The sequence below is a fragment of the Amblyomma americanum genome, chromosome 10, assembly GCF_052857255.1.
Source record: "Amblyomma americanum isolate KBUSLIRL-KWMA chromosome 10, ASM5285725v1, whole genome shotgun sequence".
Lineage (NCBI taxonomy): Eukaryota > Metazoa > Arthropoda > Arachnida > Ixodida > Ixodidae > Amblyomma > Amblyomma americanum.
The window spans coordinates 1,034,930-1,059,227 of NC_135506.1; the positions used below are offsets into that span (position 1 = coordinate 1,034,930).

Here is a 24,298-nt window from a genome sequence, read left to right on the forward strand (position 1 = left end):
AGGGTTACAGTGAGTGCTTTGTGGTTTGTGGGCATGCACAGCGCTCAACCTTCACTGCATCCGTGACCCTCCTCGCAACAGAACTGATGCGTCACGTGACCGTTCATGCTTCTGCGGCTGCTGCCAGTTGACAGCACCAGGCACGGTACGCGGAGTGGTCGCGTGATCAAGCACAGCGACTGCACGGAACTTGGGAACGACCGCGGTGTAAGAATATATTCAGTTGCTGACACTGAGCCGGTGGTGCGAGCAAATCTTGTTCGCAGCTCCTTGTGCTTCTCTTGAACACTGACAGATGGTGCCACGCAACGGTGGCTTGTCTAGTCTCCGAGATGAGGCAGCCGTAGTGCAGGTTGGTGCATACATTGCGGGATCGTCCAGTGACGAGGCGTGTGCGTGTGCTTGTTTAAGTGCAGCAATGGGTTTTTGGTATGCACAGAAGTCTCATGGACGTTTGCGCATTTCGCCTGCATCACAAATACTGCCTCCGAAGCATGGAATCGGCCCCACACTCTTGTTCTCGGTAGCAGACTCCGACGCCATACACGCGAGCGCCAGGAGCGAAAGGGAACCATCAGTGCGATGCTTCAGGGGTGATGCTTGCGACGTTTTAGTGGCTAGTGCAGTGCACATTTAGTAGCTAAGTGACGCGAAAATGCCCTTGGCGTTTCTCCAGCCGAGCTCATCGTTTACGCCGACACCGACAATGCTGAATGGCTGACGATCTCAAGGAAAGCTAGACCAGTATGCACGCGAAAAGCTAAATACATGAGGCTGTAAACTGGACTTGGTGAATGTCAGTACCGAAGAATTGCAGTGCCACTGCTAAAGTGGCTGTGTTGCCCTTTATAATGTTCTAAATGCACAGCGGGTGCAAACTGCTGGAGGGCCCGAGATGGCCGATACACTGCCTTCTCGTGTCTAGTGTGCTTATGTAGGAGGTTGTTTGGAAAGTCACACATAGACTACGGAGAGTGCGGACCGCCATTAGTAGCACCAATTGTCTCGTTTGCTGAAATCGTGGCACGGGATAGCTCAGTGGTCAGAGCACTCGGCTGCTGTGCCGTAGGGTACTGGTTCACTACCAGCTATGGCGACCGCGTTTTGATGGGTTTGAAACGCAAAAGGCACCAGTGTGCTGTGCGATGTGAGTGCACATTAAAGAATGCCAAGTGGTCTGAATCCGGAGCCCTAAGCGCAGCTTCCCTCATATAGCCTGTATAGCTTCGTGGTGGTAAACTGCACAATTCTCATTTGTTAATCCACTGCGGCCTGAATAGCGATTCTGTGCAACAAATTTAGTACAACAAGCAGCCTTGCTGGGAGATGTGATTTCACATATTCACAAGATTAGACACAAATCAATTTAGTCACTTCTTGATGGGCAATTTTCGAGTGGCCAGGAAGCCAGACTGGGGCAGTAGTTCTGACCAGAGGTGGGCGTCCTCACGAGGGCGTCCTCACGAGGGCGAGCTCTCATGAGGGCGTCCTCACCCTTGCCTCATAGCGATTTCACTCGATGAGGTGAGGGTGTGGGAGGATGTGTGCATGAAAATTCGTAAGGACGAGGATAAGGGAGGAAAAACATGAGGGCGAGAGTGGCGGCCCGAACCGTACTCCGGGCTAGCATTGTTTTGTCAATGCAGCCCGTTATGAATTCCCATTTTAGAGTGTTAGTTCCTAGATTGAAGGCCCCCAAGGAAGGCGTAGTTTATGCAGCCTGAAGGTACATGAGGCGAGCACGAAAGACTGGAAGCCACACACCTTCTCTATCACTGCACTCGTGTTGTAAATAAAACAAAGGAAACGCACATGAACAGCTAAGCTTTGAAGGGAAAGGAGAAACACAAGAAATGGTGAAGAAGCGTGAACAAAAGTCATGAAACAGTCTGCACATTTAGTGAACGAAGGCATACAGTCTGGAATAACCTAGCGAGCAGACTGCGTGACATTGAGTGAAGGAATGCGCGTTGTTGAGGAAATGTGTGCCGACGTGCAACAATCATTGCAACGCGATATTAAATTTGGCCATATCTGCTCGAACCGACGCACTTTAAGATTAAAGTGGATGATGGGACGGCTGTCTCGAGTTCGACCCATTGTGGCGCGGATGGAGTGTCTTGTGTTGTGATGATTGAGCCACGGCAGCGCCACCGCTGGTTATGCAATGCTTTTGCCATTCGGTCTCTTGAATGGGAGTTGTGTGTGCTGCGACTGCAAAGTCTTATAATTGTTAGTGGACGCAGGCAGCTCTTGTTCGAAGAAATTCTCCGCAACAAGTAGGGAGGTAAGTGATACAGTGATGATGTTCTTCATTGACAATGTTCCCGCTTGTTCACTCACCTGGTGATACATTGCAATGGGGCAGAGAGGACAACATTTTCTCCAACTGTGCCCGTTTATTTACAGTTATGGTACAAATTTTCTCAAGCAGGTCCCCATCAGCCTCCGATTATTCGAGAGTCACATACAAACTATAAGCTTGACACTGCAGAATCAGACCAAAACCCGCCACCAGGCGAGGTATCTGCGTCCCTCTTTCAAACGGAATTTGCACCAAGCCGGATCTCCATCGGCCTCACAGTCATGACCGGACTGTCTTATTCGGTCACCGCAACGCAACTACCCTAGCTCTCCCTAGGAAGCGAACGCATTCCGTCCATTTCGCTCCAATTTCTCTCTTCTAACTAATCACTGGTATCTTCCGAAGAAATTAAACATCAGAAAAACGACGCAAAATCACTACTCTCGCACCACCTACAGCAGCCCGAGTTAAGATGCAGAAATCCCACTCATACGTGGCGCCTCGTGTCCGCCAGCACCCGAGCACCATAGCTCAACTTGTCTTCCGACCGGACGCGAAGACTCGTTTCCCAGCATGTGGTCTCCAGCAGCCGTCTCCAAGGGCTTCGATTTCAAATGCAATGAGGAACAGTGTGATCGCGTGACCTGAAAGGTGATAAAATGCAGCCCATTGAAACCACATTATTTACCATTGAAATTGAGATGTTCATCCAATTTTCAAAACTGTGTTGTGAATATCTCAACTAAAACTGAAGTTATCTACACGCTATCTCAGTCCAAAATAGTACATTAGGAATTCACCAGAAATTTTCAGCTTCAAATCTAGTCAAGGTGATGGCAATACTTTATTAGTATCTCATCAGGCTGGCCAGCGAAGGCGTCGGAACATCCCTTCATCCTACCAAGTGACTTTTGGTAGAGCGTATGGCGCTTTCTCTCACCGCATGCATGACGCATCGCAAGTCTTCAAATGTGCGTCTCCAGGCCTGTGTTACCACAGCGGTCAGAAAAGTAATAGTAAATTTTGGCGTAAGAAATCAGCAGGAGCCAGTTGATTTTCGTATATGTTGGGGTCACTTGTTTAAGCACGTTTTCTCTTCCCGGTGCGGGTTCATTTATCACAATACAATGCAGTGATGAAAGAGAAGTCCCACTGTTGTAATAATAAAAGCTAAGGGGGTAGGAACATTAGGTGACCTGCCTGCCAGAAGGTAAAGATGAGCCAGCAAAGCGGTCCGCACCAGTAGGTTGCCTAAGTTACATAACATTTTGCGGCTAGCACAGTTTTTTCTTTCTAAGTCAAAGAATGGGTAAGGTTTTATCTTGAACCCTTAAAACTGCAGTAGAAAAGATTATGTAATTATGCGCATTTTTACTTTAAGTATATTTCATTGCGGTTTTAAACTGCTTTCGAGCGTGGTTTCGGATTGCTTAAGGGGATTAAGCTGTGGGGTTAAACTATGGGTTTACAGCACTTAAAGCAAGGAGCCGCATACAACAAAGAGCCACTCGCGCATCGCGGTGCCACCTTCATGCGTTGTATACTTGGCAAAAGCTGCAAAGGACTGGCCATGTCGCAGCGCTTTTGAGTGAACATGCCAAATGATACATCTGCTCATTTCACGACAGGTTTTACCTTCCATAACGAAAGCTACATGAACGGACTGTGAACTCTTTCTGAAGACGGATGACACCGAGCGAAGCTGCCATTTTTTCACTGCATTCAGCTTTCTTGTGGCCATTACCTCAGTATGCTTGATGAGGCACACTAAATGCGTTTTGGATTACGTATTGCAGCTCTAATGCATGCGGTAGTAAAGTTGACACTGCTTCTGCTTCCACTTAGCTGCTACTCATGCATACCGGCAAGCTGTTAAAAACGCTTGTGGCGATGCTGTGAGCATTGCTGTGGACAAATAATCCCATTATGAGCTCGTCCCGCACCAGAAAATACATATCAGTCGTCCTTGGCGAAAGAGAAAGAAAAGTACATGAGGCCCACAAAAGTTTGACACCTTCGACATTTACTACACGAATGCACTCAAAATAAACCAGGTAGAGCAGCTGACATGCACATCAGTGCCATTTCCTTTAGGTATTGCGTTCGTCCTCTTAAGCCAAAGCAAATTTCCGACTTCTATTTGCAATCGGTAACTGTCACGGCTTCGGCGATCACGCGAGGTCATCACCGAGTCGTGACCATAAGGGGGTGGCCGTTCGATGCCCGGCGTAGCCGGTAAGCGAACGTATTGAATGAGACAGAGGCGTGTTGGGAGGTGACAACAGAACAACGTTTATAGCATCGATGCTAGGAATACTACAGCTTTTACAGGAGAGAAATTAAAATTTTACGAAACTTACCGCGGACTGCGGAAAAACACATCGCATTAAATACACTGAATTTATACATTGGAATAAGAAATTGTCTGCGGAGATCACGACGAAGAAGAGTCCAATTTAGCGACAGCTGAAAAAGTTCAGAAGGGGAGCGAACATACAGTTGACCGGGGATGGCGGCAGTCCATCCACAAAAACGCAGGCTGGGCGGCTTTAAGGATGCGGTGCGGCGGCTCGGGGTTCCCGGGAGTGCGTGTCGGCGGCTTTCCCTCCGCGGAGCGCACTGAAGCTCGTGCTCATTCGGCCCCTTTTAAAGGCTTAGGTTGTTAGCGGACGAAGCACTCGGTGTCCAAAAACGCACCAAGAAGTTCACACACAAAAAGGGAGTCACCTAGGCCCCCACACTTTGACACTGTATGGCCGCCATCTTGAAATAGGAAAAAAATTTACGAATATACGAAAGCAGCTCGAGGCTTTGGCAGTAGCACGGGTGACCTTGAGCCGGGAAAAAATAAAGGATAGACAGAACAAGCTGCACCATTAGAAACTACCACCGAAACAGCGTGCACGTACGCGTGCTCTTCCGTAGACACACAGAGGCTGCATCAACATACATATGTGTAACGAAACCGGACACATCAGTTTTATATAAACATAAGTGAAGCAGATGCCGCCACTTCTGTGACAGTAACAAAGGTCATGCATAATCCCATGTGCTCGACGGTTGAAATCCACTACAACCACATCAAAATCGCGGTACGCACCTTCAAATAATTTAGATGAAGTTATAGTAGGTACGCGACGCTGCATGTAAACCATCAGATATATTCGATACGAGACGATTTTGCCGCTGTAGCATGTTTGCAGCAGCGAGAGCTAAATTGCATGCCGCCATCTTCCTACGAACAACGTTGCCAGGTTCAAACTCCTTTCCCCAGATTTAGCAAGCATCTAAACAGCTGGCGACACAAAAATCGTTGAGTCAGGGCGGCGTTCTTGCGCCACCCTTACTCAACTGGCGTCCTATATATATATTGCCACAGTACCAATCAATTCAGTGGAGCCATACCGCTGCCGAACTGTTTTAGATGGGACTTGTTGTTAGCCTATCAAAAGATGGCACATACCCACACTCAAGAATTGGGTGGCTATTCACCTGAACGCAGTTAACAAAAAGGAAAAGCACATGGGAGCGCAACACCGGTGAATTCTTCCTCATGAACAGAAAAGGGATGAGAGTTTTGATTTCAAAATTGTAAGAACAATAATAAAGATGGGACTTGTCATGCCTTGCGCACTCGAGGGGATTGTCATCTTCCTCGCTCAATCTCTCTGCTGTCTTGCACGCCCAGCACGTCTCAGTAGACCTGGTCTGTGTGCTTCGACCGTTTATCGGTGACATATTTGGTGGAGCAGCTGGGTAGTGTCCCATGTACTCTGACTGCGAGGACACTGTTGACGCCTGTTCTCCACGCGTGCACTCAACACTAGTGCTCAAGGCGAGCCGCCGTCTGCGAGGCCTACCACCGGAGTTCGGCCAACTGACAGCGCCTGTAAAGGCAATGACATCTACCGCGGCTAGCCAGACAACTCAGAATTCCGGGAATTCCCCGCCATTCGTCCTCCACGCACCTCGGTCGCCGCCGCCGTTCCACGGGGACAGGTTCGAGGACGTCGAAGACAGGCTGGCCAGCTTTGACCGAGTGGCGGGTTTCAATGAGTGGGACGGCGAGCGCAAGGTGCGCAACGCCTACTTTGCGCTGCACGACTCGGCCAAAACATGGTTTGAGAACCACGAAGCTTCCTTTACCACCTGGGATGCTTTTCGTCGAGAGCTGCTAGCGACATTTGCTAGCAGCGAAAGAAAAGAGAAAGCTGAAATCGCCCTGCACTCGAGATCACAGCAGCCGAACGAGAGTGTCGCGATGCTCATAGAGGACATGACGCGACTGTTCAATCGCGCTTACCCCGCTATGCCCGAAGCCAAGAAGGTACGCCACCTAGTGCGTGACGTAAAAGAGCAGCTGTTTGCCGGACGGGTCCGTGACCCGTCAAGAACAGTGTCTGGCAACGGGTGTCGAGCGCGCTCTGCAGGAACGGGGCGCGCACTACGGACGTCAGGATACTGTAGCAGCCGCTTCCCAGTACACGCCTACGTCGCTGCCCGCCAAGGAGCTTCGGGAGCTTGTAAAAAGCCTTGTGCGCGAGGAACTGGCGAAAGTTCGCTTTGAAGCTCCACAGGTCAGCGTCGCTGTCGTAACGGACGTGGTGCGTGAAGAAATGCGACGAGTTGTGCAGCCACCCCCAGCTTCACACCCGGCGCCCTCCGTTATGACGTACAGCGACGCGCTACGAAGTCCTGGGCCAGCGATGCGAGCCTTTCCCCGTCGCTGCTACGCCATCTCTGTAGTACCCAATCGCAGCAGTACCCTCTGGGCCGCAGGAGTTCAGGCCCCCCATGAGCAAAGCGCACGTGTGGCGTACGCCAATCAATCGGCCGCTCTGTTACCACTGCGGAGAGCCCGGCCACATCCTCCGCCACTGCCCCTACCGCAGAATGGGTTTAAGGGAGTTTTCACCTGACTCATCTCGACCGAGCTACGGTGAACGATCACGGGATATCGTACAGTACTTGGCTAACGTGCGACGCCAGTCCCGATCACCACCCCGAAGGCGGTTCTCTTCGCCCGACCGCCCGTCGTCCTCCGGCCAGTTCAGAGGTACGTCCCCACGTCGGGAAAACTGAAGACGGCGTCCTCCGGGGGTAGGGCCGCCGCTACTGGACCGAGTCAAGAGCCTCCACCCGACGATTCGCTGCGACGCTCCGACCGACGACGACCTGACCCGTCGACCTCGACGACGCGCTGCGACCGACTGGTCTCCGCCGAAATTCTGGTATCCGCCGACAACCACGACGTTACCGCACTCGTGGATACCGGCGCCGATTTTTCTGTAATGAGCAGATGGTTAGCCACGGCCTTGAGGAAGGTTTTGACCCCTTGGTCTGGGCCGCAGATCCGGACAGCTGGTGGCCATGTGGCAACTCCGATCGGTGTCTGCACTTCGCGAATCCATATCCGCGGTGTTACTTTCCCTGGTTGCTTTGCTTTGTTACCCGAGTGCTCCAAGGACTTCATACTCGGTTTGGATTTCCTTCGGGAGTACAGTGCCGTTATCAACCTTCAGGAGCTAATCGTTTCGTTTTCCACCAAAGGCACTGTGGACGACGATGCCGAGCCACGCAGGGCTAAGTTATGCGTCTGTGACGACCACGTATTGATTCCGTCAAGAGCCAGCATGTTTGTTACCGTGTCAAGAGCCAGCATGTTTGTTACCGTAGAGTGCAATAACAGCCCAGTACCCGTGGCATCGCTGAAACCAACATCTCGCTGCTCCTGGGTCGGCAAGTCTGTGTAGCTCGCGGAATTATTTAATTGAACAGTGGGCGAACCGAACTTTTGGTAACCAATTTTGGTTCTGAACCTCACTGTTTGCCTGGCAAAACAGCTATAGCGTATTTCGAAGAATTTAGCGAATTCGCGGGACAGCACGCGTTGTCCGAAATTTCGGCATCAGTGGAGGCACCGACCACTCCCATAAAAACCGACGTGAACCCGAACCTCCCGTCTAATCAGAAACGCTGCCTCGAGAGCGTTATCGAATCATTTCGCGACTGTTTTGCCTCGACCTCCAAGGTTGGCAGACTCCGCTCATAAAGCACCGCATTATAGTTGACGCAAACCAGCGACCGTTATGCCAGCCGCCTTATCGGATCTCTTCGAAAGAACGGGATGCCATTTGCCGACAAGTTCAAGAAATGCTCCAAGACGACGTGATACAGCCGTCGACGAGCCCGTGGGCATCGCCTGTTGTTCTAGTGGCGAAGATGGAACCCCACGGTTCTGTGTTGATTACAGACGTCTAAAAAAGTCACCAAAAAAGACGTTTATCCTCTGCCACGCATTGATGACTCCCTGGACCGGCTACGCCATGCCTCGTAGTTCTCGTCACTAGATTTACGCAGTGGCTATTGGCAAATCGAGGTGGACGAACGCGACCGGGAAAAGACCGCCTTTATTACACCGGATGGTCTGTACGAATTCCGGGTGCTCCCTTTCGGCTTAAGCTCGGCTCCTGCCACCTTCCAGCGGATGATGGACACCGTGCTTGCCGATCTAAAGTGGCAGTCCTACCTCGTGTACCTTGATGACGTAGTCATCTTCTCCGCCACGTTCGAAGAGCGCCTAAGGCGTCTGCGCGCTGTGATCGCAGCAATTCGTTCGGCCGGTCTTTTCCTCAAGCCCGAAAAGTGTCACTTCGCTTTCCAGGAGTTGGTTTCTCGGCCACATCGTGAGCACTAAGGGAGTCAGCCCTGACCCCGATAAGACAGCCGCCGTCGCTGTTTTTCCCGTGCCCACCGATAACCGAAGTGTGCGCCCCTTTCTGGGTCTCTGCACCTATTATCGGCGTTTTGTGCCGAACTTCTCCCAGATCGCTGGGCCCCTCACCTGCCTCACGAAAGATGCCGAACCGTTCCTCTGGGGTCAGGGGCAAAAACAGGCCTTCGAAGACCTCCGCACTCGTCTCCAAAGTACGCCCATCCTTGGCCACTTCGACGAGCCAGCCGACACTGAACTGCACACAGACGCTAGCAACATCGGCCTCGGTGCGGTCCTTGTGCAGTGGCAGGATGGTCTCGAACGCGTCATCGCATACGCAAGCCGCACCTTGTCACGCTCGGAGGCGAACTATTCCACTAATGAAAAAGAATGCCTGACAATTGTATGGGCAGTGACCAAATTTCGCCCGTATTTATACGGCCGCCCTTTTAGAGTCGTCAGTGATCACCATTCGCTTTGTTGGCTGGCGAACCTCAAAGATCCCTCGGGACGGCTTGCACGCTGGAGCCTCCGCCTTTAAGAGCTCGATGTCACCATCGTTTATAACTCCGGTAGGAAGCACAGTGATGACGACTGCCTGTCTCGTGCTCTTATCGATGACAACCGAGCTGATCCCGACGACGATTCTGTTTTTTTCTCGGCGCCATCTCCACGTCCGCCCTCACTCAACACCAAAGAGACGATAGTGAACTATATACGGTCTCTCATTGAATATCTTGAAGGAAGCACTGCGTCACCCTCGCGAAACTTCTCACGTGAACTGTCGTCATTCTGTTTGCGCGATGGCGTTCTGTATAAAAAACACTACAACCCGACGGAAGCTGCCTGTCTGCTCGCCGTACCTGCGGCCTTGCGCGACGAAGTCCTGCAGGCGTGCCATGATGACCCATCTTCTGGGCACCTGGGTTTTTCCCGCACTTTGGCGCGGATGCGCCAAAAGTATACTGGCCCAGGGTTGCAGCAATTGTCCAGCGTTACGTCAGAACTTGCCGCGAGTGCCAACGTCGCAATACGCCGCCGACTAAGCCAGCCGGACTACTGCTGCCTATTGATGCGCCACAAGTCCCCTTCCACCAAGTCGGCATGGACTTACTCGGCCCATTTCCAGAGTCTTCGCTGGGTAGCCGCTACATTGTGGTCGCCACCGACTACTTCAGCCGGTACTGTGAAACTAAATCCCTCCCTCGTGGTACCGCTGACGAAATTGCGAAATTTTTCGTTCAAAATATTGTGCTTCGTCACGGTGCATTCATCGTTGTAACTGACGGGAACGGCGTTCACCTCGGCCCTTATGCAGGAGGTTATGCGCCTTAGCGGCACAAGTCACCGCAAAGCAACCCTCAAATGAATGGACTCGCCAAACGGCTCAACAAGACGATCGCCGACTTGATTTCCATGTATGTTGACGCAGACCACTGGGACGCCATACTCCCTTACGTCACCTTCGCTTATAATACTGCTCTACAAGAAACGACGCGCTTCACTTATTTCGTTTAGTGCATGGTCGCGAAGCCGCAACCATGCTGGACGCCATGTTGCTTTCGACTAGTACCTCATCTGTTACCGGTGCTGCCCAATTCGTTCGTCACGCCGAGGCCGCCCGCCAACTCGCCCGACAGCGCATCCGGCACCAGCAAGCCCACGACGCTCACCGCTATAACCTCCGCCAGAGAGCTGTTAGTTAATAGCCCGGCGAACAAGTCTGGGTTTGGAGCCCAAACCGCATGCGTGCGCGCTCCGAACAGCTTCTGCGCCGATATTTTGGCCCCTACGAGGTACTTCGACAAGTCAGTGAGGTGAACTATGAGGTTCTCCCCCAGGGAACAGTTCGCTCCTTTAGACGGCCGACCTCCGAAGTCGTCCCTGTCGCACGGATGAAGCCGTACCACGCCCGCTAGCGCTTCAGGCGTGTCTGCACCAGCCGCCAGACATATGCGACGTCCCTTGTCTTCCTCAAGGCGGAAAGCTGGGCTAGTTGGTGTTTCATCATGAATTAAAAGACTAGCGCATATAACAGAGACACAGACAAAGAAGTAGACAGGACGAGCGCTAAACATCAACTGAGTTGTTTACTGAACATAAAGGAACATATAAGCAATTCGGTGGTGCATGCGCACACTGGGTTAACAATACATAGACAATCTAATCAAGGTGTGGCAAACTGTTCTTTAGGTACATTTTTTCTTGCGGCACCGAGTCGTTGCCCTTCAGAGAAGGGGAGTAATGCCACAGTACCAATCAATCCAGTGGAGCCATACCGCGGCCGAACTGTTTTAGATGGGACTTGCCATGCCTTGCGCACTCGAGGGGCTAGGGGATTTACATCTTCCTCGCTCGAGCTCCCTGCTGTCTTGCACGTCCAGCACGTCTCATTAGACCTGGTCTGTGTGCTTCAACCGTTTATCGGTGACAATATATCCTTGTGCGGCGGTGCAGGCGGCATAGAGTTAATATTGACTCTGGAGGGAAAGCTGCGCATTGATCTCAGTGTGCTGAGTACGCAGCTTTCCTTCTAGAGTCAATATATTGTCAGACTGTGGACGGAGTGAGCTTTATGGCCACTCGCAAGTATGGCGGCCACTTCTCCGAAGACGAAGATGCGCGATGATGATGAATATTTACAGACGAAGGGTGCGCACTGTGCTTACAGTATTAACTCTATGCTGCCAGCACCGCCGCCCAAGGATATATGTATATGGTGCGCTAACAAGGGGGCACTGGCCGTGCCATGCGGGCGGCCACCGGTCGAACGGGAACCGTTGTACTGCATTTTCATTATCAGCCGCGAGTCTGTAAGATGATCAGAGCGTAGAGTAAAACATGTAGAAACTAACCTGGTAAGGCTGTTGAATTCTTACTTGAAAAAAAGATGCGCGAAAGAGACGAGCACGGGAAGGAGACACGACAAGGACGAACGCTCCCTCCCGTGCTCGTCTCTTTTGCGCTACATCTTTTTTCAAGTATGTTCCACCAACTCGCCCAGCGACAAGTTTTACTGTTGAATTCCCATGTTATAATTCGACATGGTGGCTAACGCACAAGGAAGACGCACATAAAAAGAATTCAGGACGAGAATAGAAGGCGCCGACCAATAGAAAGGATATGATGACGTTTCGGCTCCCACACGGGAGCCTTGTTCAGAATGAGGCGTAACGTAGCTGCGTCGTTTATTTATACACGGCGCATGAGCGAACCCAGGCGCCTGGCGTAGACTGGGGGCAAGTTTCCGTCATTCCAATTGAGCGTAGGCGCTGTCGTCTGAATAATCAGCGATTGAAGATGTTGTGTGCGGCGGACACCGAGTGCTCGCCAAGCGCATTTTGATCTGCGCGCCAGTTTCTGACGTCACTGGTGATCACGTATTCTTCGCTCAAAGCCACCCGACTCGCCGATTTACACAGTCGGGCAGTCCACACATGGTATCGAATACACGACACCTGGGAACTTTTACTTCTTCAGCTTGTCCTTGACGTGCACAAGCTGACTCCTCAGTTTCCGAGCTGGCACATGCGCGGTAGGACCGTAATATGCGCGCCAAAGGTTCGCTGATGCCAGGAACATAGGGAATCACGGCTCGTTTCTGGGTAGCGGGATTAGCTTGCAGCCTGCTACGTTCCATTTGGCGGTGTGCAGAGTCGATGACGTGTACAGGATAGCCACAGGTGGACAATTCACGCCGTACGCGCACATCTTCAGCAATCCGGTCTTCTTCTCTGGAATACATTTCTTTTCGTCGAAGGAGCCATGATACCACAGAACGTTTCTGGCAATCCGTTCGAACGGACTTAAAATGGAGGTAACGGCCGGTGTGCGTGAGTTTTCTGTAAACGGTGAAATTCAGACGTGAGGACTGTCTGGAAACGAGTACTATCGGCGTCAAATGAAATGCGAACAGCGGAACGCGTGGCGAACGGTCCACCTTAGGTCGCTAGCAGCGATAGGCGCCCGCGTCCGGTTATCGACACTTTTGTTTTGTTTTTTCTTGAGTTCGTTTTCTCGCTTTGCCACTGGAGCGCAACTGGCGCAGCGCAGTTCCTCTGGCGGCAGCGGCTGTCGCCCGCGTATGTAAAGCGAGCGCTGATAGAGCCCTGGCTTGCAGCGCTTCGATTTTTCTGCCATCATCTTGGTGCTAAAGCGCCTGTTCTGCGAAAAATAAAGGTTGACCAGGGAGATAGGGCCGCTCGCTTCACTCGCTGCCGCCCGCGGAACCACGCTGTGCAAGTTGTGATCGGTGGAAAGCATGAATGTGGCGCTCCAGCGGCAAGTCGAAGAAGCGAAAGTCAAATAAAAAACTATCGCAAACCGGAAGAGCGCGCCTGTAATTGATAACGACAGGCAGACGGCCTAAGCTTGACCGTTTGCCAAGCGCTCCGCTGTTCGCACTTCATTTGACGCCCATAGTACATCTAAAAGCGGGAGGCGCCGTCGATTTCCTCTGCAACGGTGAACTGTATGCTATGCTCCAAACTGTCGAGCTGAATAGTAAAGTCATGTAATGCTTCTTTCCTCAGGATGCAAAAGTAAGCGTCCACGTACCTCAGGAACACTTTTGGGGCAGGCGTGAATGACGCAAGAGCACGGCCTTCGATTTCTTCCTTGGCCAAGTTAGCGACTGTCACGGAAATCGATGCACCCATGGCGCCTCCGTGAATCTGCCTGAACGGGACATCCTCAAAAGTGAAGTGCGTGTTTGACGGGAAGAATCTGAGAAGGCGGGTCAGGTCATGCACATCTATCGGAATCCTTTCTCGCAGTGATGGGTCTGATTCAAGGGCGGCGGTGCATACTTCCACGGAAAGGTCAATCGGCACACTTTGAACAAACAGCGCGAACAAAGACGAGCACAAAAGACAAGAAAGCGAACGACACGGCACACTTGTGAAATGTGACTACGTCGAATGAGACCATGATTTCTCCGGCGTTAATTTTTAGGTTTGGAACCTTTTCGATGAAGTGATGAGTGTTGCGTAAGTGTGTAGGGCCCCTGCCGAAGAGGGGAGAGAAAACTCTGTGCAGAAACTTGGACATATTCTGAAAAGGCGAACGCGTAAAATCCACGCAGAGGGACGTCAGGCTTGTGAATCTTTGGTAGGCCGTAAATCGCCGGGGCTCAACCATTATGGCATAACAGGTAGAAACACAGCGACCTGTGCTGCGGGGGCACTACTCGAAAGGCGTCGGCCAGCAATTTCTGTAGTTCTCTCTGCACCTTGGCCGTCTGATCTTGAGCGAGACGAGCGTGTTACCGTCTTCCAAGAGGGTCAGCATTTTCTTTTTGTAATCGCACTTGTCGAAAAGTACAGTGACATTCCCCTTGTCGGCCGGAAGTATCGCATTATCTGGATTAGTGCGGAGGCTAATAATCAGCAATTCCAGATATAGAGACTCGGCTCTATCTGGAATCGCTGATTATTCAGACGACAGCGCATACGCTCTATAGGAATGACGGAAACTTGCCCCCAGTCTACGCCAGGTGCCTGGGTTCGCTCATGCGCCGTGTATAAATAAACGACGCAGCTACGTTACGCCTCATTGTGAACAAGGCTCCCGTGGGGGAGCCGAAACGTCATCCCATCCTTTATTTTGGTCGGCGCCTTCTATTTTCGTCCTGAATTCTCTTTGTGTACGTTTACCTTGCGCGCTACCCACTATGTCCAATTATAGCAACCAACTAGCCCAATTAAGAGCCTTGGCTCATGTTATAAGCTTTGTTTCCCGGAGCGAAGTCCGATTTCTGTCCATTGAGATTTCGAAGTGCCTGCAGCGCAATAAATGCTTCTACGAAATTCCACTGTCAAATAAATCAAAGTAGACAACAGGCTGTTGGCGGCGTTGGAGAAGGGGGTATTTTTTTATTCTCACTGTGAGCAGTTCAGTAAAGTCGTATCTTCTTTCTATTTTGTATTTTCGCTGGAACTGCGGTATACGAAAACGGTCCCGCAAAGTCTGGTGGCCAAAGCTGTAGTCCTACTATGGAAATAAAGCAGTAGCTTAACCACATTGGTCTTAATCATTGCTAGCTCCGCCTTGCATACGAGGTGCTAATTAAGAAAACAAAGCATTACTGCTCTCCGAATAACAGGAGCATCTCTCGGTGTATTTCTTCCCCTGATGAGACGAATGAGCACGTAATCGCACGCGTGATTTTATGAATCAAATTTCTTGCAGCCAGGCATGGTAGCGTTTGGGTAATGCGTAGACGTGCAGGCAAAAATCACTGGCAGTTTAGTTTCGGGTTAACCACGAATTATTGTCCACTAGCAACGTTTCGAAGAAGGCAAAATGTTTAACAAATAAGAAAATGCCTAGTACTGTGTATGTGTCAGTATGGCTATCTGTGGAAACCGCCAGTCGCTCGTCCACAAACGTAGCCAGGGAGATGCGGCTTTCCGCTTTCGACCAGCTATAGGTTAACCAGAGCTAAACCACCAACAATTTGTTTTATTATTAGTGATTACCAAATGCTGCATTTCAGCGATTCACTTGATTTTCAAGCGGCCTGAATAATGTTTTATTTTAAGCAACAGCATAACAGCCTCACTGCAGCAGAAAAGCAGCATCGCACCGGGGAAGATACTAAATAAAAACTTCATAGCCGGGGGAGCGCGATTCGAACACGCGGCGGCGCAAACAGATCCATTCCGCTGGCCGCTGCTTCAGACCACTACGCCGTCGACACAGCTTCCTTTTTTTTAAACATAATATTTATTGCATTGGAAATATGTTTACATCAGCCAAATTATTTACAAAGCTTTTAGGAAACACCACGACAGACATCGTAAAAAGACAGAGCACTAGATTGGAGTTAAGGCTGAGCACGTCACCAAGAGGGGGTGCCACTCCGGTTTAAAGTCAGTAGGTTCGTACACTTCCCTCAGATGAACAATCATTTGGCAGATATCTTAACATCCTGCCTGCGCGAACTGTTGTTGTTTGTCTATCAGCCAGGCTCTCGAGCTGTGCTTGCAATGTCGGCGTCTTTGTCACGTACCCACGTTCGCGCGTGTTAAACTGCCACTCTCTCACACTGTAGTTTGATAGCGTGGTCGTCATCGTCTTCCATCCGTGCGCGTGGAAGCGTCATCAGACAAGCATGCAGCAAACTGCACGAAATGCGGGAGATTAGAAGTATTGAAATTCAAAAGACTCTTTGCTATATCGCAATGTCGTCGGGCACGGGTAATTAAGCGACCTACAAACTTTCCTTCTTCGGAGTCTATTCTTTGCTTAGCACTTATTGCAATTGGCGTGGTAAATGCTACTGCATTGTTTTGGGAATATTCTCGGCGTATATTAGTTTTTGTGCGCAGACTAAACAACACTCATTTTAGCACTGCATATAGATAACAATAAAATGATAAGTGCAGGGCACGTGCAGTGCGTGCCAGAAGTAAAGGCAGAAGTAAAGGGCCTAAACTCCTAACGTTTTCGATTTTGTCTCGCGTATTAGCACACACAAAAATATAGGCATCTAGCCTCTCGTCCAATGGTACCGTGAGGGCTTGTCTTATATCTTTATTACTCAGCAATGTCGGCAGAAGTTGCCAACTACAAAAAATAACTAGTTTTAAAGCGAGTGTTAGTGAGGGCCGACTACGCTCATATTCTCCTGCCCAGCACACTTGCCCCCTGCCTCCTCAGCAGCAGGGGTAGGCTGCTCTGTCCAGCACCGAGCCGCATCTCCAACCTGGTCAGGTGACCTGGGCAGAGGACGTGTCGACTGGGCACATCCTGGATGCCACAACCGGCAGCCTGAAGGCCGCCCGCAAGTAGTAAAGTTTTTCACCACCACGGAACGTGCCACTACGGAAGCTTGCGGAATGATCACCACCGGATGATAATAATAATAATAATTGGTTTTTGGGGGAAAGGAAATGGCGCAGTATCTGTCTCATATATCGTTGGACACCTGAACCGCGCCGTAAGGGAAGGTATAAAGGAGGGAGTGAAAGACGAAAGTAAGAGAGAGGTGCCCGTAGTGGAGAGCTCCGGAATAATTTCGACCACCTGGGGATCTTTAACGTGCACTGACATCGCACAGCACATGGGCGCCTTAGCGTTTTTCCTCCATAAAAACGCAGCCGCCGCGGTCGGGTTCGACGTGGAGTAATGTCTGTTTTATGAACGTTTATTTTCTAATGACTTTGATGTGGATAAATTCGGGCATTTCCAGGAATAGCTTTTGTTCTCGTAGAAACATTAACACTTACTATCAGCATCAAAAGTTTACGAGATGCGTGTTCCCGGGGAAATAAAATACTGCAGCACTGCCTCGCTAACTAGTAAGTTTACAACCAATTAATTAGGTATTGTTGCCCTCGGGTAGTGCGTAAATCATCGTCATCAGCCTGATTACGCCCACTGCAAGGAAAAGGCCTCTCCCATATCTCTCAAATTAACCTTCTCTTTTGCCAGCTGCAGCCACCGTATCACCGCAAAATTCTTAATCTCATCCGCCCACCCAACTTTCTGCCGCCCCCTTCTACGCTTGCCTTCTCTTGGACTTTACTCCGTCACCCTAAAGGACCAGCAGTTATCTTGCCTTCGCATTACATACCCTGCCCAAGCCCATTTCTTCCTCTTGATTTCGACTAGGATCTCATTAACCTGTGTTTGTTCCCTCACCCACTGTGCCCGCTTCCGGTCTCTTAACGTTACACCTATAGTTTTAATTTCCATAGCTAGCTGCATCGTCCCTAACATAAGCTGAACCCTTTTCGTTACCCTAAATGCTTCTGCCTTTTAGGTGAGTACCGGTAAGATACAGCTTTTGTATACTTTTCTCTTGAGGGATATTGGTAAACTGCCATTCATGATCTGAGAGAAGCTGCCATGTGCGCTCCACCCCATTCTTATTCTTCTAATTATTTCCCTCTCATGATCCGGGTCAGCTCTCACCACCTGCCCTAAGTAGACGTATTCCCTTACCACTTCCAGCACTTCACTACTAATTGTGAACTGCTGTTGCCTTACTAGACTGTCGCACATAACTTTGGTGTTCTGCATGTTAATTTTTAGACCCACCGTTCTGCTCTGCCTATCTCTCATTGATCATGCTTTTGCAGTTCATCTCCTGACTGACTAAGAAAGGCTATGCCATCAGGGAATCGCAGATTATTTAGTTATTCACCATTTACTCTTATTCCCAACTGTTCCCAATTCATGCCTCGGAATACCTCCTGTCAACAGGTGGTGAATAGCATTGGCGAGATTGTGTCTCTCTGCCTAACACACTTCCTTATTGGAATTTTATATCTGACATTGTGGAGGACTATGGTAGCTGTGCAGTCATTATAGATATCTTCCATTATTTTCACACTCTTCTACACCCTGATTCCGCAATGCCTGTATGACGGCTGAGGTCTCCACTGTGTCAAATGCTTTCTGGTATCAATGAGCGCTATATATAGGGGTTGGTTATATTCTGTGCATTTCGCTATCGCCTGAATGATGCTGTGAATATGATCTATCTTCGAGCGACATGAGAGGCCTTTGCCCTGCAGCGGACGTGGTCAGGCTGATGATATAACAGGTGTTATCGGAACCGGTCTGAAGGATTTTATGTGCATGCTCTCTTTTTTCTTTACAAATCTCATTCATTTTACTCTGCCGCCAGTTGTGCAGAGTTTGCTCATTTTTTATGACTGTTTCCGATGCTTTTAACATCTTTCATTGCTTCTTGGACCGAGTTTATTAACCAGCTTGATTGGAACTTCGTCTATCTCTGCGGATGTGCATTTAGGAATATTTGCTTCCGCCTTTTTCCAATTAAGATTGGTCAGTTTTAAGCTGCTTTCTGTTACGCTCTCCTGCGTAGCTCCCTCATTTGGGGTGATTACCCTATGCTCGCTCCTAAATGGCTCAGCTATAACTGATGTAGTGTAGTTCGCAGCGTCGTCGCCCTCTAAACATTTTTACCTGGTATCCTTGGTCCGTTCCTGCTTTCTTTAATTCTTTTTACTTAGCCAGCTTGTATGTTTCCAGAATTTTCTTGGCCCACCTTTAGTTTCATCGTGAACTCGAGCCATCCAGCGATCAGTGTACTGCCTTATTTTACCCTGGACAAGGACCTGTACTTTCAGTTTCTTATCATTGATAAGATTTTTATTTTTGTTCTGTTTCCTCTGGAGGTAGCTGCTTCTTCTTTGCCTCTCTATGTCCCCTTGAGGCCACACATTGTTGTTCGATGGCCTCCTTAATTTCCTTATTCCACCAACTTCGTGGCTTCCTCTTTCCTTTCCAGCGGTATACCACTTTTACTAGTTCAATTTTCGTACTGATGAGTACTAACTGATTACAACCCCCCTTGTACATGGGGCATTCCTCTGTTGCTTCCTCAACGGCTGGTGCTGTTAGCGGCTATTTGTTCGTCGTTTAATTTCCCTTTTTGTGCCACTTCCAAGTCGGATAACCTGGCTCTTGCATTGCACGCCGCTCTGGGCGTCAGGGAACTGCCTCGTCGGCTATATGGATCATGGGCGGGCCCTTTCAGTGCGGCGGCGTCACTCAGATCGCGTCGTGGTCGAGCTCGTGTTTGTGTGCGGCGTGGATGATCTCCGTCGTTTCGTATATAGTTTCCCCTAAGGGAGGCCTTCCGCTGCGTAGCTGCTGTGTCTCTCTCTGGTGGTTTTATTGCGTGGAAGAAAGGCGCAGGGATTGGACCGACTCTTAAGGGGCCGGCCCTCACAAACACTAGGTGGAGGTCCCTAGACCGTGCAGCTGATGGCGATGGGTGTACTCTTCTATAGACGCAGCTGTCAATCCCTCGTGGTCGTTGGCCAGGGCGAGGTCGCGATGCGTCGTATGGGAAGCCTCGAATGTCCATTCGTTGGTATGAGCGGGATTCGCCGCAGTGGAAGCGGAGGGGCGGCGCTTCCATGGCTGGCCGTGGTCTGTTCGTATACGCCACGGGGCTGGGACTAACGGGGCGTCTTTGTACCACCTCGATGGAAAGAAACGCGAACAACCCGGCGCCAACACGCCCCGCTGTTGGAATTTTTTTTCACCGCGCTTTTGCCTGCTGGGCGGTACGAAAAAAACGTTAAGCCCCAACTCGATGCACACATCCTAGGCGTACGGCGGAGCGCCTACGCGCCCAGCGCCGCGCCACGACGGGCGTCGAAAAAATGCATCCACCTCCATGCTCCCTGTGCTGGCTCGTTCCCCCTCTCGAGCCGACCGAAGGAATTTCAAGCGTGAAGGGGATTTGGGGGGCGCTGAAAGGACAACTTAAACCGCAAAGAAAAGTCCCAGGAACCTGAAGGAGCTTCAAGCCATGAAGAGTCCCCGAGAGCCCCGCGATCCTCCTATTGTTGTAAACCGAACCCCGCTTCCGACGCGCGTGCGCTCATTTGACATGTACAAATATCTGCGCCCTGCTCGCGTCTGCGCTCGCGTCTCGCTTTGCGCATGCGCAGACAGGATCCAGCGTACGCCAGTGCGCGTAGGCGCTCCGCCGGTACGCGTAGGATGTCTCCATCGAGTTGGGGCTTTAGCGTCGTCCTGGAATGCATCATGGACGAGTATAGGGTCTTTTTGCTATCACAGAACTAAAAGCGCGGTGAAAATAAATTGAAACAGTGGAGCGTGTTGGCGCCGGGTTGATCGCGTGTCTTAAAGCCCGAACTCGATGCACGCATCCTAGGCGTACGGCGGAGCGCCTACGCGCCCAGCGCCGCGCCGTGACGGGCGTCGAAAAAAGGCATCCACCTCCATGCTCCCTGTGCTGGCGCGTTCCCCCTCTCGAGCCGACGGAAGGAATTTCAAGCGTGAAGAAAGGGGATTTGGGGGGCGCTGAAAGGACAACTTAAACCGCGAAGAAAAGTTCCAGGAACATGAAAGAGCTTCAAGCCACGAAGAAAAGAGTCCCCGAAAGTCCCGCGGTCCTCCTATTGTTGTAAACCGGACCCCCCCCCCCCCCCCCCCCCTTCCGACGCGCGCGCAAGCAAGCGCGCTCAGGCGCCTGCGCTCGCGTCGCGCTTTGCGCATGCGCAGACAGGATCCAGCGTACGCCCGTGCGCGTAGGCGCTCCGCCGGTACGCGTAGGATGTGTCCATCGAGTTGGGGCTTTACCATCGAGGTAGTGCGCAGCGCGGCGGCGTCGGTCATGGCCTGCGGGTCTTTATTTGGACTCGTCGTTTGGGGGAGGTGGTCACAAACCGCGTCCGCGGAGATGGCAGGGATCGAAGAAGCTCCTCCCAAATTATCTCGCGGATGATGTCTCGTAAGCCATCATCGTTGAATATTCGCTTGAATCGTGGCTGGCAATGTCCGGTCGTATTGCCGAGCCCGATGAAAAATTGTCCCTCATCAAGGAGCGCACCTTCTTTTCCTCGCTCATGTTATGCATCTGCGCATCAGAATAGACGGCACATCTCTTCGACGTAAACAACGACGCGCTCTCACTTGGCTGTTGGATACGGGACCGCAGAAGCAGCTACGCTCTTCCCGGATTATGCCCGTGGAACTCTTCAGGGACACCCGTTTGAACGATTCCCACGTCTCCACGGCAGTTCCGTGGTCTTCGTAGCAAATTCAAGCTGGGCCTTCCTGAGCGAAAAAAACGTGCCTCGTTTTCGTCTGGTCATCCCAGCTGTTGAACACGGCGACACGCTCAAACTGGTATACTCATTTTTCGGGATCCTCGCCCGGTAAACCGCTGAACGTGGGCGGCAGCAAAATAATGGAGGCTGGTGTTGTAGTCATTGTTCGTCGGTGCCGGGGAGTCCTTCTGTACTCGTAAGTGGTGCGGTAGCAGTCCGTATTCAGGTGAACGCGTCTGGAGACGACCGCTTCCCATCTTGTCTTCGGCTGGGGCGCGTATTCTGTGGCTTTTACGAGTTCTGCTTCTTTGGGACGGCTCGGGATGATTCTGCCGGGGGGGGGGGGGGGGGGGGTGGCAAGGACATCTGCCAAATGTCACGTAGTGCTGACGGCAGCGAGCAGGACAGCCGAAAGGGCTTGCAAAAGAAACTCGACCTGCGCCCACAAACAACTGAATGACTGGGCGGTCGTCGAACAGAATGAAGTTCGACAAGGTAAGTTATTGGGCGAGATGGTGACGATATTCCTTGACTACAGCGTGGCAAACGGTACATAGAAGAAGGAAACACGCACGGACACAGCGCTGAGTTGTGCCCCTGCATGTTTCCTTCTTTTATTTATATATCAGTGCCTGTACGGCATTGGGAGGGGGGGGGGGGAATTAAAATACAAGACAAGAGCGTAAATGCAGGAATTACATCAACAATCAGAAATATGCAACAATGGAATCAATTCAGCATATTGCGACACTGCTGACATTCTGCCGGCGCCAACTGGTGGCCGAACCTGTCTCCCAGTGCGTGGCCAAATGTCTTCTTTTGTCTCGAATGAGCGCGGCGGTTCGGCAAGCCTCGCCACAGTAAACGGCTGTGTTTCCCGCTTCTTGCTACGTTTGTCGATGACATTTGGTGGAGCCGTGCTGGGTACCATCCCATGTACGCTGACCCCGTCGAAATCCGTGACGCTTCTCCCCGACGTGCGGACGCCACGCCTGTCCACAAAGCCAGCCGTCGCCTGCGAGGCCTGCAACCCGAGTTTGAGCCACTGACAAGGCCTGTGCGAGCTATGACTTCCACCACTGGCAGCCAGACAGGTCAGTACTCTGGCAGTGCCCCGCCGTTCGTCCTTCTCGCACCTCGGTCGCCACCATCCTTCCACGGCGACCGGTTCGAGGATGTTGAAGATTGGTTGGCCAGTTTTGACCGGGTTGCTGCATTCAACCAATGGAACGGAACCAATGGAACGACGAGCGGAAGCTGATGAATGTTTATTTCGCGCAGCAAGACTCGGCGAAAACGTGGTTCGAGAACCGCGAGGCATCCCTTTCCAACTGGGCAGCTTTTCGCCGTGAGCTGCTCGCTACATTCAGCTCGTACGAGCGAAAGGAAAATGCTGAAATTGCCATTTGCTCCAGGTCACAGCAGTCCAACGAGAGCGTGGCCATGTTTATTGAGGACATGACCCGCCTCTTCAATCGGGCCGATCGACCCAGCCATGCCCGAAGCTACAAAGGTGCGGCAATTTATGCGTGGGGTAAAGGAGCAGCTGTTTGCTGGCCTCATGCGCGACCCTCCGAGAACCGTCGCCGCCTTCGCCAAGGAAGCTACGAGCATGGAACGTTCATTGCAGGAACGGAGTGCCCAATACGGCCGCCAGGAAAATGTAGCGGCCGCTCACTACTGCACGTCCTTACCAGGTCCCGGGGATGAGGCGCCGCGAGAGCTTGTGCGGAGCATTGTCCGCGAAGAACTGCGACAGCTCCACTTGGATGCTCCGTCGGCAAGCATACGTTCTACAGGCGATGTCCTCGGTGACGAAATTCGGCGAGCGGTGCAGCCACCACCAGCACCACTATCGGAGCCGCACGTGATGTCCTACAGCGATGCCCTGCGCCGACCTGCCCCCGCGCCAAAAGCGTTTCGCCCCGTTGCCGAACCGCGACCACCCCATCATTACCTGCGTCCCGTCGAGCAGCAGCAGAACCTGTGCCCTCCTTTCAGCAAAGCGCACGTATGGCGAACATCCAACAACCGCCCGCTCTGCTACCACTGCGGGGAGCCCGGCCATATTCTGCGGAATTGCCCATACCGGCGGCTGGGTTTGAGAGGATTCCCACCGGACGCACCTCGACCGCGCTATGGTGAAAGACCGCAGGACATAGAGGAGTACCTGGCCACTCAGGTGCTGCCCCCGACCTCGCAGCAGCGCCTATAGCGATCGCCGTCCCCGAGGCGCTTTGCTTCGCCCAGTCGGCCCTCATCCTCTGGTCAGTTCAGAGGCACGTCCCGTCGCCGGGAAAACTGAAGACGGCGTCCTCCGGGGGTAGGGCCGCCGCCACTGCACAGAGTCAACAGCCTCCACCGGACGATTTGACGCGACGGCCCGAGCGGCGACGACCCGGTCCGACGTGCTGCGAACGATTATTTGCTGCTGAAAAGTCATGAAGTGACCGCACTTGTTGATACCGGCGCTGATTTTTCTGTGATGAGCAGGCAGCTCGCCACAACCCTCCGTAAGGTTCTGACGCCTCGGTGTGGACCCGTGATCCGCACCGCTGGTGGCCATGTAGTGACGCCGATCGGCGTCTGCACCTGTCGCATCCAGATCCGCGGTCTTACTTTCACTGGCTCCTTTGCCGTATTACGTGACTGTTCGAAAGATCTTATCTGGGCATGGATTTCCTTCAAGAGTATGGTGCGGTCATCGACCTTCGG

General features: G+C 51.6%; 1 protein-coding gene across 2 annotated transcripts in view; it reads left to right on the forward strand.

Annotated features, from left to right (window-relative positions):
* LOC144106489 (uncharacterized) overlaps positions 1 to 24,298 on the forward strand; it is a 492,993-nt gene that overhangs the window by 246,145 nt on the left and 222,550 nt on the right. The gene's annotated exons all lie outside the window — the stretch shown is intronic.